This window comes from Mercenaria mercenaria, chromosome 10, assembly GCF_021730395.1.
Source record: "Mercenaria mercenaria strain notata chromosome 10, MADL_Memer_1, whole genome shotgun sequence".
Taxonomy (NCBI): domain Eukaryota; kingdom Metazoa; phylum Mollusca; class Bivalvia; order Venerida; family Veneridae; genus Mercenaria; species Mercenaria mercenaria.
Genome location: NC_069370.1, coordinates 24,421,055 through 24,428,396, shown reverse-complemented (window position 1 = coordinate 24,428,396; position 7,342 = coordinate 24,421,055).

Below are 7,342 nucleotides of genomic sequence, written 5' to 3'. Positions count from 1 at the left end.
CTATCTTTGATGGCAGGCTACAAAACAGAACAAGAAAAGTGAATATACATGCAAATTGAGAAATCCAAAGGGAGGAGATTTTTCTCTAATTTATCGCATCATACTTTTCTTCACATAATACACGGATCTATTTATACCAACAGTCAATGTTGAATATCACTTCTGAAACCTTAAAAAGATGAAAGGTTTCTTACTCCGAAATGATTTGTTAAACATTATGCAACATTAAAATTCATACTTATCTATGTTGCCTAAAATATTACTTTAAGCAAAGAAAAAAAACCAGCACTAGTGAAAAATGAAATGCTTTCCATTTACAATTTGGAGTTTGCTGTCACTGTTTGTTTCTACGCAATGTGATACACTGACTGAAATGCCCGGATATCTAACCTGATCAATCTATCATAAACAAACTGATTTCAGGATGCCTAGAAAAACCCTAGGCTAGGCATCTGTTCATCAGCTAGGCTACATGACACACGTCCAGCTACCAAAAGGCTTGACACTTCCAACAAACAAAAGTAAATAATCAAAGATTTATAGCAACACTGTGCAAAAAGTAAAGATCTAATCTGAAAAATTCCCTTATTTCTAATTTTCAAAATATGTTAAGCTTAATGAATATACATGCATCTAAAAAAAAAAGTTTACCTGGAACAAAGAAGTTTACCTGGGAATATACAACATCCGTGCAGGATAGGTTTTTCTCGAATTGACAGTGTTTATTTCATGTTATTAAGTAAGTGATTCAATAAATAGATTTCTCAATGAAGAAACCAATTATTTTCAACAGTTATACTTGCTTCTTACAAAAGAACAGATAAACAACACAAAATAAATACAAGCGCACTAACGTAAAAATGACCGGAAGTTTACTACCAATTAAGACTCTATTTCCGGTTATAAATAGAATGTAGTTGCTATGGGAACAAGGGACGTAGAAGCACGAAACTATTAGAAATAATATTTATACTTCTTTTCTAAATGGTATGAAATATCGGTCAACTAGAATAGTCTTTCAAACATTTTTGATAGGCAATAAGCAGATCATTTCGAGACATTACCACACTGGCCAAAGCTTTCGCAGAAGCGATGGTTCCAACGCCGCAACGGTGGTGGAGGATTCGTCGCAGAAGCGGTGGCGAAATATGGCCGACTGACTACATTTATGTTATCATCGGTACCTCTTCTAATGACCTTTTCACGTTTGACTGAAAACAACCAGTGAGACAGGGGCTCACATGTGTATTCTTCCAATCAGAAACACGTGTTCAGTGCAATTCTTTGTCATTAATCACTTTCGTACAGTTTGACGAGGGACAACCGCTTTGTAGAAGTCCCATTAAAAATGGTAAAATCTTGTACAAAACGACCCCGAGCACGTTTGCAGCAAATCGTAAGTCAAGTAAAAACTATTTCTTCATAATAGGTGCATTTTCATTACAGGCATATTAAAAATCGACCAAAAATGATTTCAACGCAGTGTGCTATGGGTACAATTGCAACGCCTTACGGTGGGTCTTGTTTCTTTAATGTCCATTATGGACTTTTAACTTAAGAAAGCAGCATTTTCCTGTGATTTTGATTAGGATAGGTCCATGAAATCACTTTGACATCAGAAAGCAACAGATATTTCATGTTTAGTAACAATATACATGTACTATTGATTTGCACTTCCGTTTAATGAACCAAAGAGCTATAAAAATAAAACTGTGTATTTTATACTTCTTTGAATGCACACACGAAAAGCTTTATTTTAAACCATAATTATTTTACTAAATCAACTGCCAAATAATAACACCATGTTTTTTTCGTACTAAACACACCTCAATTATGTTTTTTGATATTAAAGCATAAAGTTTTTCTTCGTTTTCATTTTCCCTTCTTATATATAAATTATCAACTGACAATATTGATTGCTTTAATTATTAAATGCTTACCACAAATTACTTTTACATCATAGAACAGACAATATACAAACTGTTTTTTTTTTTTTTTTTTTTTTTTTTTTTTTTTTTTTGTTGTTTTTTGTTTTGTTTTGGGTTTAACGTCGTTTTTCAACAGTATTTCAGTCATGTAACGGCGGGCAGTTAACCTAACCAGTGTTCCTGGATATCTGAACCAGTACAAACCTGTTCTCCGCAAGTAATTGCCAACTTCCCCACATGATGAATCAGAGATGGAGGACTAATGATTTCAGACACAATGTCGTTTATCAAATAGTTACGGAGACGAACGCCCCGCCCGAGGATCGAACTCGCGACCCCGAGATCCGTAGACCAACGCTCTTACCTACTGAGCTAAGCGGGCGGGTTAATATACAAACTGACAGGGTTTCTGCTGTCTCTTATTTTTACAAACTGACAGGGTTTCTGCTGTCTCTTATTTTTGTTTTGGCCACAAAATATCGAAGTCGGGTTCGCTCTGTGTGGGGCAGGGGAGTATTCTCCAACACGCTGCACATTCTGCAATCATTTGTCATTTTTATAGGTTTTGAATCATGTTTAAGCATATTTATGTATGTTCCCAGCTGTAATTGATATTTCTCTTCAGTTATTTTAATAAGAATATTTTAAATGAATTGATTCCTTGTAGTCATCTTGGAACTAGAACAAGAAGTTAAAGGCCTCTTAATATGTTCGATTGGCACTGTGACAGTTTTCAAACGAGAATGAAGTTTTTGTCTTTCATTTATTGTAACATTTCTTTCTGCTTGTCTGTTCTTTGTTGTTTGTACTCCCTTTTGTTTGTTGTTTGTTCTCCCTTCATCTTTCAATGTTAAACTTAGCCTTAGAATAATCAAGATAAACATTACTGAAGATATGGTTATGAATGTAGTGTATGGCGTTAACAGGCTTTTCCTTTGATTTGACCTGGTGACCTAGTTTTTTACCCCACATGACTAGGTTTCGAACTTGACCTAGAGATTATTAAGATACAAATTCAATGCAAAGTGTGCCTAATCACGTGATCGCGTTACGTCATTTTGAGCTCCAAAGTGAAAGTAGAAAGGTAAACAAAAATTGATTTGTATCATACATATGATTCGAAGCCTAATTTGAAAGTGCTATCCCCTTTACTACGACCCCCACCGACTATTATGTTCTTAAGGTGAACATTTTGGCTCCTTCAGGGATTAAAATCTGTTGAAAAATGTTGAAATAAATTTTGGACGGACGGATAGACGACTGACGGTCGACGGACAATCAAATGATCTCATCTTGTAACTAAGAAAAAAATCTTAACTTTTTCCTTAACACTTTGAGATTCTGCGTTAAACGTCTAAAAATAAAAGGATATTGTTGAAGAAGAGGTAAATTAGCCTATTCGTAACAAGTCTCAACTCCAGTAACACAGTTGCTAAATAGCATTATGGTAAGATATGCTACGTATTAGTAACTGTATTGTACTTTAGTCATGTTGGTTTATCATACGATGCAAAAGTCGCATGTGGTCAAATCAGAGAATTAATAATATCACTTGATATTATGTGTTTACGGATGTGGAAATCAATGTCATATTTATTCTAAACTTTCAGTTTCTGTTGATATCTAAGTCAAAGTGATTCCATGGCCCTACACAATCAAAATTCTGGGAAAATGCCAATTTAAAGTCAATGTATACTTAGCGAACATTAAAAAACAAGATCCATCGTAATGCGTTGCACTGTACCCACCGCACACTGCGTTATAATGATTTTTGGTCGATCATTTTGTATGCTTGCAATGAAAATTCACCGATTACGGAGAAAATGTTTTTGCTAGACAGTGCCAGACTAACTGTTTGCTGCAAACGTGCTTAGGAGTCGTTTTGTACAAGATTTTACCATCATTTCTGATAGAAAATCTACAAAAACGACAGTCCCTCGTCAAACTGTACGGAATTGTTTACAATAATGACAAAGAATTGCACTGAATAAGTGTTTGTGGCCGGTAGAATATGCATGTGGACTCCTGTCTCACTGGTTGTTTTCAGTCAAGCGTGAAACACTCAAAAGAATAAGTACCGATGAGAGCGTATTAAAATAAAGTCAGTCGGCCATATTTCTCCACCGCTTCTGCGACGAATCCTCCACCGCCGCGGCGCTGGAACCACTAATCTGCGAAAGCTATTACCCGTGTGATATAGTAGATGAAGAAGTTCCCTCACGCCAAGATTCAGTCAGCCCTGGATAAACAGAAACATCGACGCATAACCAGATTAAATCGCCGATGGTTTAAAAGAGCTAAGAAGTCTAACTCCCTTTCAGACTTGGAAAAATATACAGCAGTTAAACGTAAAGCCCAGAAAACCCGCAAAGCAGTCCATGATTCACATACAGCATCCATGTTAGTTAAAGACCACGAGAACCCCAAAAGTCTTCTGGAACAAAATCAATTCCAGGAAGGACAACTTTGGTGTGTCTCCTTTTAAGAAAGATAGCATCACATACACAACAGCAAATAAAAATGCTGATGTATTACCATCAGGAAGAAATGCAAAAAACTTTCAAAGTCTATTATTAAATTAACACAATAGAAAAAAGTGGAAAACCACAGGTCGCCCAACACGACATAAACGAAACTGTTGCAGGCTCGATTTGACTGAGCCTTTTCATGGACGGTAGCTAAGATGCAAGCTACTGTCCACGCCGTAGCCCCGGGACGGGGTTAAGCAGAACTCAACATTTACACATGTTATAAGTACAAGAATATAATTTAGAGACATCCACAGATGTAGTCATACGGCGGTGCACATGGAAACTTCAATAATGCACAGAGAAATGTTTTGTTTCTCGGGCTCGACGGAGAGGGAATTTTGAGCGTTTCTGAGTAAAAAAAAAATCCGAATCCCATCGAAAATGCAATCATCACTTCGAAAATAAGAAATTCAATATTATTTTACATTTTTTCCCATGAAATGAAGACGCGCATAGTGGGGTTACGAATGAACAAGAATGAAAAATCGTTATTGGCCTTGACTAAAATAGAGAAAAGTGGAAACTTCACAGGTCGCTCAACACGACAGAAACGAAAATATTGCAGGCTCGGTTTGATTGAGCCGGTTCATGGACGGTAGTGGAAATGCATGCTACCGTCCACGCCCACTAGCCCCAGGTTGAGCAGAACTCAACATTTACACATGCTAAAAGTACAAAAAAGCAATTTAGAGACATCCACAGATGTATTCAAACGGCGATGGACATTGAACCTTCAATGATACACGTGTTGAGGCGTGTAATTCCATGAAGAGCGGCGTTTGGTCCCGATATAAAGAAAAGAGATTGCTCCAAACGAGAAACCAATGGGCAGAACTAAACAAACTGGAATTTAGGAAGGGGGTCTGAGGTTATGGAGTTTAAGCCCCCTTCCAGTGACTCGCGGATCGCCGACTTCTAACGGGTTATCGAAAGTATAATTACCAGTTCTTACCTCGATGAGGTCTCCACTTTTGGAAACTTTTATTCATTACTTTTTATTTATTTGATGTTAGATATAGGGCTTGACGTGTACCATTCTAGACAAGTTCATTTATCATTGAATTGATTTTGTCATACACAGCAAGTTATATTTGGATTCTCGGTGCCGCAGCACGTTATAATATAAGTTTTTACTGTTTGTTCAACTGTGAGGGTGCAGCGGATTCATTTATTCATGAATTAGATTTTACAATAGTATTATACACAGCAAGTATTGTTTGGCCTCACGGTGCACGCAGCCGCAGTACGTTATAATATGATTGTACTCTTAGTTCAAGTGTGAGAGTGCAGCTTTAAAAGTTTTCACCATTAACTTTGAATATTCTAGTGCCTCCATCCCCCACCCTTCTCCCGCTGGATCAGCCCATGTCCAAAGTATTAAAGCGAGAGTATTGGAACCACCCAAGCCGAAATGGTCAAGCTGAACGGTCTGAAGAGATCGAAATATAACAGCTCTAATTGAAGGTACGGGGAGAATTTTTACGACCGCCACATGACACAAACAACGCTTCTGTGATAATAAAATAGAAAAAAGTGGAAAATCACGACATAAGCGAAACGTTGCAAGTTCGGTTCTGTACATAACAAAACTGACGTAAACACCATCTGGGATATTTACAAACAGGGCACGGTTGTTCGAAACTTTAACAGACTGTTAAACTAATCGCTTGTTAAATTTGGATTCAAATACTAGTCTTAGTGGGAAACACTAGTATGATGTTTTAATTTTAGTGTTCATCATCCTTAAGCCATACATTTGTTTTTCTGAGTTTTCTAAAGTCTCGAAATATTACCCTAAAAGTTAATCGACTGTTAGCTTAATCAACTGTTAAAGTTTTGAACAACTGGCTCCTGGTTGCCAACATATAGTGGGTATTAGTAGTAGATCTCATGTATCTGCCCAAGTCAACCAAGTGCCAAAGCAACAGCCTACAAGACAAACGTTGTCCCACGGTGCAGTATTTTCCCACTGTATGGCCCCCTACGCTGACAGCCACATCAGCCAGCTGGAAATGATTCAGCGAAGAGCTGCAAGGTTCGTCATAAACAACTACTAATGATTAAGTTCAGTCTCAAATATGCTCCATGAACTCCAGTGAGACTCATTTCAGCACAGACGCAATATGTCCAGAGTAACCATGCTGTGCAAAATTAGGCATAATTTTGCCGACCATAGTCCTGATCTACGACAATCAAGATCAGCTAGAATCCACAACCAGCAGCATATGCAAATCTCCTGTAGTAAATCTGCCTACCAACACAGCTTCTTCCAAGCCACTGTTGTCCTTTAGAACCGCCTGTCTCAATGTGCCGTAAATCAGCCTATGCTAGAGGGCTTTGAAGCAGTACTAGGGAATATCAACACATTCTGAATGCCAGTCTTCGTTTTTAAACTATGTACAAAGAAAGACTTTTAGTTTTTTATGTGTAAATAGTTGTCCCTTGCGTCTGCGCATGTACAGTATTTTCATCAATATAATCTGAAAGGTAGAACCCTCGGAAGCACCGAGAACAAGGCAAACAGTGAAAATTGCTGAGTCTGTTCATTAGCAGTAATGGAAAATGCAACACTGTCCACGCCCACTAGCATCGATTTAAGCAGTTTTCAATCTTCAAATCTAAATGAGTTGAAATCAATGATCCCGAAGGACCAAGTCGCGGGTAACCTCTTCTAGAGTGAGGCATGATGAAGACAGTTTTGGCCGTAAAAAGTCTCCCCGTACATTCAGTCAGGGCTGTTATATTTCGATATTCTCAGATTGTTCAGCACGACTTTTATGTCGTGTTATTGGTACTGTTTAGTTTCTCAACATGACCATTTCGGCCTGGGTGGTTCCAATACTCCCGCTTTCATAGCATTGGGTATTGTATAATCACCCCTTG